General features: G+C 61.7%; 1 protein-coding gene across 1 annotated transcript in view; it reads right to left on the minus strand.

Moving 5' to 3' along the window:
* Nucleotides 1-13,354, minus strand: part of TBC1D22A (TBC1 domain family member 22A) — a 258,394-nt gene that overhangs the window by 58,233 nt on the left and 186,807 nt on the right.

Below are 13,354 nucleotides of genomic sequence, written 5' to 3' on the forward strand. Positions count from 1 at the left end.
AGGGTCCCCTCCCCGATGGTGGTGCCTCCCAGCAGGGACCTGCTCCAGCAGCCTGGCGCCCAGACTTCTGCCTGCAAGGTCCCCACTGCTGGCCTGCCGAGAAAGCAAAGCAAGGAGACCGGAGCCTGCCTGGTGGCCTGGACAGCAGAGCTGCCCTCCCTGGCATCCCCACCGACACCTTTTACTGGCTGTGGTGAAGGGGCATCTCCCCTCTGTCCCCTCACCCGAAGGGCCCCCGGGGCAGGGGACAGCTCTCGTGGTCTCTTAATGGCCAGCTCGCAGCACCAGGACCAAGTGTCCACACAGGCACTCAGAGCATCACATGCGAACGGGTGGACAGACGTGTCCAGAGACATGAGACTGGCACATCCTCTGCCTTCAAAGGCAGACCCAGGAGAGCCTTAAGAGGCCGGGCAAATGCTGAGCGAAGCATGCTGAGTGTGTGTGTGTGTGTGTGTGTGTGTGTGCGCGCTGAGTTACAGCATAAATGGCCACAGTCCCTCCCTGAGGCCCAGGCTCCAGCAGCAGCTCCGCTGGCTCTGGCCTGATCCTGGGGACGCAGGCAAGCCCCCCCACCCCTGGGCTGGAAAGAATGGCCAGTGGGAGGCAGGCCTGGCCCTCCCACAGCAGCCCCGGGGACGGCACCGGTCGCTGGCTCCTCTGCCCATTGTGACCGCCCGCATTCTCACAGAGGGAAGCCCTCAGGGGGGAGCAAGACCCCACCTGTCATCTCCTGTGTCCCGCCCAATTCTGCACGCCCTGCTCGCCCCACCCCGCCCCCGCAGGTCTGGCTTCTTCATCGCTGGGATGAACGCAGGAAGAGGCGGGATTGGTTCACTTAAAACAATGCCTCCAAGAACTGGCACCAGGGTTGGCCTACAAAGGCCTCCTCAGCCTGGAGAGAGACTCCTGGAAGGAGGGACAGAGCAGGTAGGAGGAGTTCTTAAAACTGGTGTCAGGCAGGGCCAACCAGGGGCGTGGACCCGCGGGGGGAACAGCCCCAATTCAGGAAACCCCAGAGAAGGCTTTGCAGTCGCCTCTCGAGAACCAGCACCGGAGCCGGAGAAGAGCAAGCAGACGGCAGACAGGAAGCGGGGAGTGGGGGGCGGGGGGACCCCTCGAGACCTTCACCCTCTCCCCCAAAAATCAGGGGGCAGCCTGAGGACTCGCTGCCTCTGGTCTCCGCCGGGGATCCAGGCCATCGGCTCAGCCCATCACACGGAAAGAAGGTGCTGGGGCTCCGTGCGGAAGCCCGGCGGCGAAATGCTCTCCTCACCCCAGGCCGCCAGTCCTGGTGCACCTGGCGGGTGACAGAGAAGGCCCTGGCGGGACAAAGGCCCCCGAGACCACGTCCGTGCCAGCACCACTCTGAGGTCAGGGCTGGCACCCTTTTCCTCCCGCCCGAGGAAGGGAAGCGCCAGAGGAGGCTCCTTTAGAATCGCGACGCCTCTGCTTTGTGAAAACACGGATGCCCCTTCGGATGTGCCCCTTCCTGGTGATGGAGAGGAAGGCCTACGTTCTTCAAAAGACGCTGTCAGCTGCGGAAGACAAAGGCACTTCTGGAGTCCACGCTTTCCCTTCGCGGGAGTTAATTAAAAGCCGTTCGCTGCTGACACCTCACAGCGCCCGCGATCCTGGGGATAAGGACATCAAAGGCCCTCGTGGCGACGCTGCGTTATGAAAACCCACAAGGGCTTTCCGGTGACAGCGACGGCATGAGGCCAGCTCTGCCTCACTGCTGGGCGGGGCCGGGTCCAGGCGGGCTCCCCAGCCACAGAGCTTTGCTTGTTGCAGAGCACTCACGGCAGTCACGAGAGGAGGTGGGTTTTTCCTGAAAATGCCACTCGGGGTGACACGGATCACACTGAACCATTTAATCCTTCCCGACATTAACCGTCTCGAGCCGAATTAGCCCAGTCTGCACAGACACTCGACGCAGATTCCATTTGCTGATCCTGGGTTTACTGCAGCACAAGAGAAAAAGGCCGTGACGACAGGCAGAGGCCGGGGCGACGCATCCACCAGCCGAGGCGTGGGGACCCCGAGGCCCGGAGAGCCGTGTGGACACGTCCCCCACCCCACCAGAGTTGCAGGAGGGCCCCGCCCCGAGACACCTGACCTTCAGACCTCTGGCCTCCAGACCGAGAGAGAATAAAGCTCATCTGGGTGAAGCCCCGTGCATGGGCTTGGCTCCTGCGCCCCAGGGAACCACCAGGCACACGGGTCACACCCACCCTGTCCTCCGCCTCCGTGGGCTCGCCAGAGGTCCACCAGGCTCTTCCTCGAGACTGTCCGCCTCATGCACGTACCTCCAGGGGGCCCCAGGAGGCTGGTCACGCAAGCCGAGTGCTACTTGTGCCCCGTCCCTCCCCTGAGGTCCCTGCCGCTCTCCCTGCGGGCTGGGGCCCCCGTCGGTTGGGAAGTGGCTTCTGGCTTATTCCCACGGGGCTCCAGGCTGTGCCCGGCTGGCTGCAGCCCCCTCAACTTTCCAGGAGCATCTCAGGGCCTGTGTCAGCTCAGAGCATGGCGACCTTGGGGCGGGGGGACCTCTCGCTGCACGTGCCAGCCCACGGGGGCCAGCACACGGTGCACCACGAGGAGGAGACTTCAGAAAGCAGACCCAGCGGGATACACAGGGGCAGGGGCGGGGTGGGGCGGGGCCCTGATGAGCCCTCTCCCGGCTACTGAGCCTGAGGATCCGGGCAGGTAACTCACCACCGAAGGTCATGGAACCCGGGGCATTGGTTACACGGCGGGCTCAGGCCCACACCGCCTCCCGAACAAGAAACCCAAGGCTTGCAGCCAGAGGGCTGGCCACCTTGGCCACTGCACGCCAAGGGCCTGGGGGGCTCAGGCAGGACCACCAGGCCCCTCAGCTACAGAGCCCGGGAGCAAGGATCGGAAGCCAGGTCCAGAGAAGGCGAGTGTGTCCCACTCTGGAGCCACCTGCCTACGGGCCCCACAGCCCAGGCCAGGGACCAGGAAGTGGCCGTGAAAGGCAAAGACGGCACGGCCAAGGATGGGAAGCTCCCGGCCGCTGGCACAGAGCGTGGCGCGGAGGCCACACAGGGGGCCGGTGGTGGCCCCAGGTCCTCCTCCCCAGAGGGAACCCCGTCATCACAAGGCCTCATCTGCTGAAGGCCGAAAGCTTAGAGGCCGATGCAGCGGCCTCCGCACACCCGGCTCTTTAGCATCCGGGAGGCCACAAGCCTTGCGCTACTGTGATTTGGACTTCAGGCCGACCTAGCGAGTTCTCTGCGTGCAGCTGCCTGCTGGGTTGACTACAGGGGAGCAGACATCCCCTCCGGAAGCCCCTCTCACTGTGCAGGTAGCCCAGGCCTGTGGGTCAGACCCCCCCCCACATACCGCCGCCCCCTCAGGCCCAGGTGCAGGGCTTCCTCCGGTAAAGCTCAACCCAGGTGTGTGGCCGTGGACCAGACCGGTCCCGGGCACTGGGGCAAGTCCACACTGAGCAGAGAAACTCAGGTTTGCTTCCCTCTAGACTCCGAGGGAAAATGCTTTGAGAAAAGCCACTGCCTTACCACCCTGGCCTCTGCCTGGACGGGTCGGGGGAATCCACACCCGCCCTCGGCCCACAGGCAGGAGGCCCGGCTTCACCAGCCCAGACGCCTGCCTGTCCCTGCGCGACGCACCCCACAGGCACTGGGAACAACGGGTGAGGCCCCCGCGACACCGCTGGGTGCCTCTCCTCGCCCAGGGGACAGCGAGGGACAGCAGGCCCTTCCCGCTCTCCACGTCCTACCTCAGGGGTCCACCTACTTCTGTTTTGCGTCTTGACCGCGAGGGAAGTCACCAGGCACCGTGTCAGGAAGCCATAGTGCACACGCCCGGGCACAAGCAGAGAGGACACACTGCTGTCTCAGGCCAGGGGCCACCAGCTGTCCCCAACTGAACCGCGCCACCACCGGGGGCCGAGGCCAGAACTCCCGGCCGTCCCAGAGGGGTGGCTGCCAACCTCCTCAGCGCTTGCTGGGACTCAGGTGGCCAGGCCCCCCCACCGGGGAGATGGCGACACAGCAAGTCCGGTGGGGCCTGAGAAAGTGCATTCCTAACAAGGTGAGGCCCTGGGGACCAGGCTCAGAGAATCAGCATCGCGAGGACGGTCACAGTCTGCCTGACAGCCAGGACCCCCCGCGTCACAGAGATGGTCTGACGGCCAGAAAAAGAGGGCGGAGGCCGAGCTCATCCCACGCCCCAACCTTGAGCAGGGAGGAAGTCGCCTAGGGAGTTTAAGAAGCATCCTTTACAACAAAAAAAGACTAGGCAATAAAAAGGCACAGGCTTACTCGAAAAGCAAATGTGGCCGAACCTCAAGCCAGTGACAAAGCGTGAAGGGAGCCGACACGGGCTCGTGCCGCAAGGGTTCCCTCCGCATAAACCCTGGAGACCGAGGTTAACGCTGTGCAACGACTGTCCCCGGAGGCGGACACCGCCCTCCCCGGGGCTCAGAGCGGAGCCCCGGTGGGCACAGAGGACACGCAGCCAGGCCTCGGACAGGGCATGTGCCCTGGGGACTCTGGGACCAGGGAAAGAGGGGCCGCCGCTGGGCAGAGGGGCAGGACCCGCACACCCGGAACAGCTGTGGGGACCAGTCAGGTGGGCACTGCTGGCCCCAGAGTCTCCCGGGGGGCAGAGGGCTGTGGCCGAGCGGGGACGCGGACGACGACGAGGCGCGTGCGTTCCGGAGGTCCTGATACTTACCTTAAACGGCCACGAACGCCACGTCGGGGCTGCACGTGTGCTCCGAGTGGGCGGAGAGAAGGCCCTGAAGGTGAAACGACCGTGACCCCTGCCTTTTGTGTCGCCTCCAAGACGAGATCTGAGAAGGGCCGACAGAGGCGTGATTCACACTCAACAACAGAGACGCGTCCAAAAAGCACAGGCCGCTGTGAGCAGATTCCTAACGAAATCACCTGCCCTCTCCGACAGCACTTCCCTGCCATGCGATTCGGCAAATGACTCGCCTGCCGAACCATCAGCAGCTTCTCCAGAAAACAGTCAGACGGCCTGGACGCCGGAGCTTCTGGGAGCCCCGCCGCGCCTGCGGGGGTCACGAGAGGACCTGGTCTGAACGAAACCGGAGCTGACAGGTGCGCAGAACGTGCCCGGCGAGCAGGTGTGAGGTGCCACGGTCCCACCCACACAGCACCAGCTCCCAGAACCCCGAGCCCCGAGCCACTTAGGATGAGGACGGGCCACTGCTCACTCGGGTCCCTGGGGCCACGCAGTTCGCAGTGCCCCCGCCCCGGGCTCGGCGCCAGGAGAACACGTCTCCGCAGAGACGCGGAAAAGAGAGGCTCCACGAGGCACCCCAAACGCACACTTTGGTGAGCGGGGGACAGTCCCTGTCAAACACGCGTTTTCTTAAGTAATAATAAGACCCCTCTTGCTACTGCAAAGCGCAAAAGCCGGGAAAGCGTGCTGGCCCCGCAGGGCGGCAGCAGCAGTCCCGAGCCCGCGTGAGGCCGCCGAGGCTCCGGCAGAAACGGTGGAAGCCTCTCTTAGGAAATGTGCAATTCTTCGCGGGCTTTAAAAGACTGTGTTACCCTCCACTCCGGGGCAAACAAGCATCTCCAGGTGATGGACACGGATTTGCTCAAGGTGGGGGCGAAAACATTCAAAACTCAACGCTCGGGGGAAGCTTGAAGGAAATCCTATCTGCAAATCAAATGATTTCAACACAAAGCAGATGGAAAACCAAGGTTTCTCCGAAGCTGCCGGGGGGTCTCGGCTTGCCCCCCACCCCTTCTCTCATCACCCTCTACCCACTGCTCCTCCCCGGCGGGGGACAGCCTCAGGCATCAAACAAGCAGATGCCCAGTGAGTGGACGGACGAAACCGCAGGAAGCCGGGGTGCCGGGTTGTGGAGGTGACAGGGGCCGGGCCGTCTCCAGGCCTCACTACACAGGCCGGTGGCTTCGGACATAGTGCTGCCCATTCTGAGGCCCGACTCGCTCTGCTGGGAGGTGGCCCGAATGGTGTCCATTGCATGGTTGCTTCAAAGAGGGCGAGGGAGGCGTGTGACCCGGCCACAGCCCTGGTGTGATGGCCAGTCCCTCCTGATGCATCGTGGTGGCAGGGGCTGGGGGGCAGTGAGAGTGGTCAGCCAGCAGCCCGACCTCCTCTGCCCGGCACGCCTGCACACACACACACACACACACACACACACACACACGGAGTCCTTGATGTCCTTTCCTTTATGCCATTAGGTTTAATGGTCACAGAGACCCAGCGAGCCAAGGCCAGCCCTGCAGGACCCTGCTCCCCCAGGACTGGCCTCTCTGAGCCTCATCTGCTCGGGACACAGGAGGCTCTGCAGCACGTGGAGAGGTGGCTCTGGGAGCAGACGGGACGGCGGTAGGAAGAGCCGTCAGGGGCATGGACACAAGGGGACAGGTGGCAGGTGCTCAGGGGAGGGGGGCTCGGCCGAGAAGACCAGTCCCCAAAGGCCCCCACCCCCGCAAGGCTCCCGCAGCCTGTGCACACGCGTCTCCCCTCTCACGTGGTGATGGCGGTTCGCAGGGTGACCTAAGGGACCCTGCGCCCCAGCCCCTCCCGCACAGGAAGCCGCCCCGGTGGGTGGACGCAACACTGCAGGCAGCACTTGGACACAGTGAAGGTGCCAAAGTCGGAGGACAAGCTACACCCCAAACTTGAGAAATGCAACATAACCACGGAAATAGTCAAGGGATTATCACACGTGCCGCCGGCCCCACCCGCCCACAATGCAGGCAGAGCAGCAGGTGCCTCCACGCACCCCCAGACACCACTCCCGCCAATCCGTCCTAAGGGACCCTTAATACACAAAGAAATCGCACCACAGTCACAACCACACTGCAGACGCCCCACCGCCTTTAAGGAGCTGATAACACAGGGCAGGATGTCGTGCAGCCGTTTAAAGTGATGGTTACAGGACTGTGAACTGACGCAGGAGAAGCACCTGCCAGGACAGTGCAACAAAGGCAGACAGCACGACCGGATGCAACAGGTGGCTGTTACTTTCAAGTAAAGAACTGCCTAGAAAGGCCGGCAAGGAAACACTAGCACACTTCATGGGGCTGCAAACACCAGGCTGGAGACATCTGAGGGAGAGGGTTTGCTTTTCTCTAACGTTTCTGCACCATATGCTCAGGGAGAACTGTAAGCACAGAAAACTTGAGAAAATAAGGCGTGGAGAAGGCCTGCTGAGAATTTAATCCGGGTCCACAGGCTTATGTAAGGCAATGCAGCTGGCGTCAGCTGAGGCTGTCTGGACGGTCAGTGAAGGCGGCCGGGCCTGGGCTTCTCTGGGCAGCTTCCCCGGGATTCTCAGCCCTGGACGGTCAAGTACATAGAAGTCGGCCCGGGAGCTCAGTTACCACTCGGAAAATCCTGATACTCACCCGGACAGAGGAGGCCATCAGCTGGCCCAGGACACTGTCCTCGTATCACCGCCTGGTCCCCCGGGGCCAGAAAGGAGCAGCACCCGCCAGGAATGCTGAGTGAGCCCCAGGGCCTCAGGCAGACCGCTGTCCCCCCTCGCAGTCGTTAACGAAAGGTCACAGGAAACTGGACTGGAAACCCCGAGAACACGCCCCACTCCCGGACACGCCGGCCAAGCTCCTGAAAGCAATGTGCAAACTAATTTTTACTTTCTGATTTTCTTCCAGAGGACATAAAAATCCAAGTAATTACGAGGCAACGCCAGACCCTGAAGGAAGAGTCTAGAAAGCCAGGCTCTGCGGTCATGAGCAGGGCCCGCGTGCACAACCATGATGTCTCCAGGAGCTCTCTGAACGCATCCCCTGGCACCCCAGCCAGGCATTCCCACCCCGACACTGTTCCTGAATAAAGACCAGCAGGTGCCGCCAGGCATGGGGTCAGTTAACCAGATGCCCCCACGTCACCCAGGGCACATACAGAGCGAAGAGACTGAGGGCGCCCAGGCCCACTCAAGGTCCCTGTGCCCGTGTGGGGGCTGCAAGGGCCCAGGGTTGGAGGCAAGCAAGGTCCTGCTGTGACGCTGCCTGCCCCCACCCTCAGGCCTGGCAGCCACCATCACAAATGCCTGAAGTGCCACGGGCACCCTGCCCTTTGCCCCTGGCTCTGCCCTCTGCCTGTTAAGGAGGCCTGTGTAAGCGGGATGGGGCAGGCAGAATGAGCGACCTGCTGGGGACGTCAGGCCCCTCCTCCCGGCCCCACACTGGCCACCACCACCATCTGCGCCTGGGAAGCACAGATGGGCGAGCCACATCCAGGCTGTGAACCCGGGCTGGCGAAGGGCAGAACCAGGCAGCCAGGGTGGCCTCGCTGGGCCTCCCCCCTGGTTTCTGCTCTTCCTCCCGCTCTTCGGGCTGCCATCTACCAGTCTTTTCCGTTAAGGGACAGGCAGACGAGTCCTTCCCTCTGCCCTCAACCCGCGTCAGGGGAGTCCAGCCCGCGGGGTTCTGGGGAGAGGCACACAGGACATGCCAGGGGCCGGGTTGCTGGACACAGGTCGTCCCTGGGGCAGGGGCACAAAGGCAGTCGGCGGGCTCTGCAGCAGGAAGAAGACACGGCTTCGGCAAGGCCCGGCCGAGGGACCCGGTCCCCACATCTGCCCAGTCCCCAGGCCTTCCAGAGCCGGCAGCCCAGGGCCTGCCCGCAGGGCAACTGTGACCTGCCGCCAGCCCCATGTCCCCCAGCCACAGGCTTGCGGCCTCCTGAGCTGCACCTCAGCCCTGCAAACCCGTGGCCCGGCCTGCCTCACCCTCAGGGTTGCTGGGCCTGATCCCTCTCCCCACCCAGCCTGGCTCTCCCGCCGCCCAAGGTGCTGCGGGGCTGGGTGGCCACAGGCGCGGGTCCCCGAAGGCAGCTGCACCTGCACACGCCCGGTGGGTGACCAGCTCAAGCCCCTGGGCCGCGACGTACATCACCAACCACGAAGACGCACCCCGGGGACGGTCGCCCTACCCCTCGCCAGGGCACCCCGGCTCTGCGTCCCCGCCGGCTCCCTGCACCCGGGCCACCCCTTCAGAGCACACACCTCACGCCGCTGCCTCCCCTGGGTTTCCGCCAACAGCCCCAGGTTTCAGGAACTTTCTCCAGAGGCCAGAAGACGTTAGACAAGCTGCTTAAGGTCACACTGCAGATAAAACATTCATGAATATGTCACTTTTAAAGCTCAGCCCAAATGTGACAGAGCCACTGTCCTCCCTGTGACCTTGCGTCTGGCCTCCAGCCTTTCTCACCTGAAACTCAGGCAGACGAGACCCGGGACGCCCAGCGGGGGCCCCGGGAGTCCTGCTCCGGGGATGAGGACGAGGCCCAGGGCGGGAGGGGCCCGGGGCTCCCCCGCCGCACCAGGCCCCTCCCACGTGGTCCTCCTCTCGGAAGATGCTGGGGGGGGGGCGGTCTCCAGCCAGCCATTGCCTGAGTTCTCCCCAGCGCCGGACCTGCACCTGCCAGCAGCCAGGTCCTCCCGCCTGCTGCTGCCCAGGCTCCCGGGGGCCTGGCGCGCCGACCCCACCAGCCCTGCCCAGAACCATGCCCCCCACAGGCAGCCACTCTGCCCGGGCGCTCACGTTAAAGCCAAGTGAACTAAAAAAACAAGTTCAGTTCCTCGGCCACACTGGTCACATTTTTCAAGTGCCCAGAGGCTCCCCTCCCGGGTGTTTCCGTCCTTCTAGAACCTTCGGCGCTCCAGGGCTCTCTCCTGGCTGACACTACAGGCCCTTCTCCACCCGCTGCTCCTCTTCTCCCTGGACCTTCCTAAGCAGCCCGGCCACACCCTCGGACCTCCTCCTTCTTGAAGGCTGAATCCTGTTCCCCTGTGAGTCCGTGCGCGCGCACACACACACACACACACAGACGTGTACACACACACTGACACTGTTCTGTATCTCGGCTGCCGTGAACACAACCATGTGGATACCTCTCTGAAACAATGATTTCATTTGCTTGGGACAAGTTCAGAAAAGTTACAGCATTAAAATATATATATACACACACAACAATCAGTTGCTTTCTATACACTAACAACGAGCTGCTGGAAAGAGAAATTAGGAAAACAATCCCATTTACAACTGCATTGAAAAGAATAAAATACTTAGGAATAAATTTAACCAAGAAAGTGAAAAATCTATACACTGAAAATGAAAAAACACAGATGAATGAGACTGAAGAAGACACAGCTCAACGGAGAGCCACTCTGTACTTGCAGGGAACGAATGACACCGCGAAAATGCCTGTGTGTCCAGGGAGAGCTGCAGACTCAAGAAGTGCCCATCAAGATTCCAACGGCATTTTTCACAGAAACAGAAAAACAGGCCTAAAATCTGGACAGAGAAGAGGTCAAACAGCTCAGACAAAGAGGCAGCTTTTGCCTCAGGTTGCTCTCGGGGAGGGGCTGGGCCAGGGAGGGGTTCGGCCCCGCAGACACCTGTGCCCACCAGGCCTCCAGACATGAAATGCTGCCTGGCACAGGGAGGGAGTGCAGCCCCCAGACCCCCACCTCCCAGGACTCTGGCCGTGGCAGGGAGATGCCCCAGGGCAGAGGCCCTCAAGCCCCGAGCCACGGCCACCGTCCTGGGCCCACCAGCTTACAGTGAAATAGAGGCCACATTGTGGCTGGTTTTTCTGCAGATGAGCAATTACAGAGACACGTGGAACCCAAAGGCGACAAGGGAGGATTTTTGAGGCCAGGCAGCAGCCCCGGAGCGCAGAGCGGGCTCTGGGTGGGGAGCGCAGCCCATCCAGCAGGCATGCGCAAGAGGGAGAGAGGCGGTGGTACAGCGCGAACCCCGTGTGACGAAGGTCAGGCCGGGGTGCTCCAGAAGCCCAGGAGGGCACCTGTGTGAACTGAACTGGGTCCCCCAGTTCAGGTTGAAGCCCTAACCCCCAGGATGCTGGAGGAGCCACCAGGAGGCCACACAGGAGGCACCGCACTCAAGAGGCTGAGGCTGCGCTTCACGCTCCAGCCACCGGCAAGCTCCCCAGGGCAAACTGCTCCACCGCAGGCCAAAGGCCCTGCCTTCCTCCGGGGAGGGGGAGGTCGAGGGAGCAGCTCCAACCAGCATCTCTCTCGGCCAGGCCACCCCAGCTCTCCGCGGCCCAGGCCTGGCACCTGCAGCCTCCCAGGAGGGGGACCCAGAGAGCTGAGCTCACGTGCACCGTCCAGACCACAGCAGGGGCAGTGGCTGTAGCCTGGAAACGCGCAGGCAGCTCCCGCTCACTAGGGATGGCAGCCCCTCCACACAGAGCAAGGCATGCGGGGCCCACAGGGAGGAGACGGGAGGGGCAGGGAGTCACAAGAGGCATGGGAGCCTCCGGGCTGACCCGACCGCAAACGGCCCAGAGGCTTCTCCCCCGCTCCCAGGTCATTGAAATCCGCGCGTCGGGTCCAGACGTAGGCAAGACGCTTCCTTTCCACCAGCTCCCTCCCACGGCCCAGGCTCTGCAGGAGGGCCCCGCAGCCAGCACCCACCTCCCCAGTCCCACCGCACATGGAGCCCAGGGAGCAGCAGCTGTCTCCTTGCTCTGCAGCCACTTCTGGATGGTCTATGTTGGCTGTTTTTTGGGTTTTGTTTTTCTTTTTTTTAAGGCCACACCTGCGGCATATGCAAGTCCACAGGCTGGAGGTCAAATTGGAGCGGCAGCTGCCGGCCTACACCACAGCCACAGCAACAAGGGATCCGAGCCACATCTGTGACCTACACCACAGCTCACGGCTACACCAGATCCTTAACCCACTGAGCGAAGCCAGGGATTCCTCACAGATACTCGTCGTGTTCGTTCCCCCTGAGCCGCCACGGGAGCTCCAGTCTGTGCTCTGTAATTGCCTTTTCTCAGGCTGGGGACTCACGCCACCCCCACTTCCGTGCCGCGTCTAGTGTGGAAACTGGGCCGAGCGGGTGCTTCTCGGTAACCTTTGGTTGACACATGTCCTGGGAGGATGTGCAGCCGCGCTGCAAGGGATTAAAGAGCTCCAGAAACCTGTAACGGCCCAGCTAATAAGCACCCGTTAAGGCACGAGCGATCGCCCGTTGGCCGCCCCATGGTTACGATGTATTTTCATCGCCAAAAGATGCAATACAATTTCATGGTTACTTGGGCCTGTAAAATAGAAATACCCCCAATTTTTAAGATATGAAAAGGTTTATGACCAGGGTACTGACGGTTCAACAATGAGTCCGTGGCACAAATGAGTCCGTTCCTGACAAAATTTAATCTCAGGAAAATTAACGCAATAAAGATGCCACAATTGTGCTTAAAGTTTTAATACCTCTTAGGAGTCTGAGCGAAGTGGTGCAGGGCCACGGCCACGCTGAGCCGTTTTCTGCTCCTCAAAGTGCTATTGACTTAACACCTAATTTACTCGTAATGGGGACAGCATTACACGGAACTCCGTGTTTAATGAAGGGGGCCAGGATCTCGGCCTCGCCCACCACAAACAGAGAGCGCTCGAAATTCGCAGGATATTAAGGTCTGTTTTCCGTGACGTTATGAGACTTGATGGATAGGCCAGGCTGTCGGCCACTTCACCCAACAGTGCCCCCCTCCCCAAAAGGCTTTGCGTCCGAGGAAATGTGAGGGCGAGAGATGCTGCGGCTGCCAAGTACCTAGAAGAGCAAAACCAAAGCGGGGATTCGGAGGCCATCTACCCGGTCATTGCACTTTCTGTGGCAAACACCACCGGACACACAAGCTGCAAGGAAGAGAAGCAGGCAAACACAGGCTCTCGGAGCCCCCAAACCCTCACAGGCCCCGCGCCGGGCACACGGGCCAGCACTAGGAAACAAAACTCAGGGTCACTGCCCCAGGTGACCAGGGAGAAAGTGGGAGGCCAGCAGGCAGCAACCGGAGGTCCCCCTCCCACAGGAAGGATGCGCCACCCAGACCCAGGGCTCCTTTGATGGGGGCGGGGTGGGGCCCTCGCCGCCTGCTTGGCCCGCCTCCCGCCTCCACGCACATGCAGGAACCCAACCCTGGACGGCCACAGTCCCGCAAAGAAGCCCTTGGCCTGGGGCTGCCTTGCCCGGCCTCCGAAGGGCTGCCGCCCAGCACCTCCCAGAGTAAAGGACACATCCAGCCTCCTGCTCTCTGCGAGCGATGATGAGAGGCCGGCCTGCAGACCCCCCAGCGCGGCCTCAGCCTCAGCAAACATCTCCAACAAAATGAAAAGGTGCTGCAATGAGCAACTCGACACTCGAGGGAACAGAGGCGGTCTGTTCCAGAAAACCCAATCTCCTGAAGAATGAATTTCATCAAAATCGGTGGAGAGGAGAAAATTTCATATTACTCCGAATCTGTCAGTGGTTTTTTAAAACTCTTTATTAGAAGTAACTCAAGACACAGACGGTGTGAGTCCTGAGCG

Source organism: Sus scrofa, chromosome 5 (assembly GCF_000003025.6).
Source record: "Sus scrofa isolate TJ Tabasco breed Duroc chromosome 5, Sscrofa11.1, whole genome shotgun sequence".
In the NCBI taxonomy this organism is placed as follows: Eukaryota; Metazoa; Chordata; class Mammalia; order Artiodactyla; family Suidae; genus Sus; species Sus scrofa.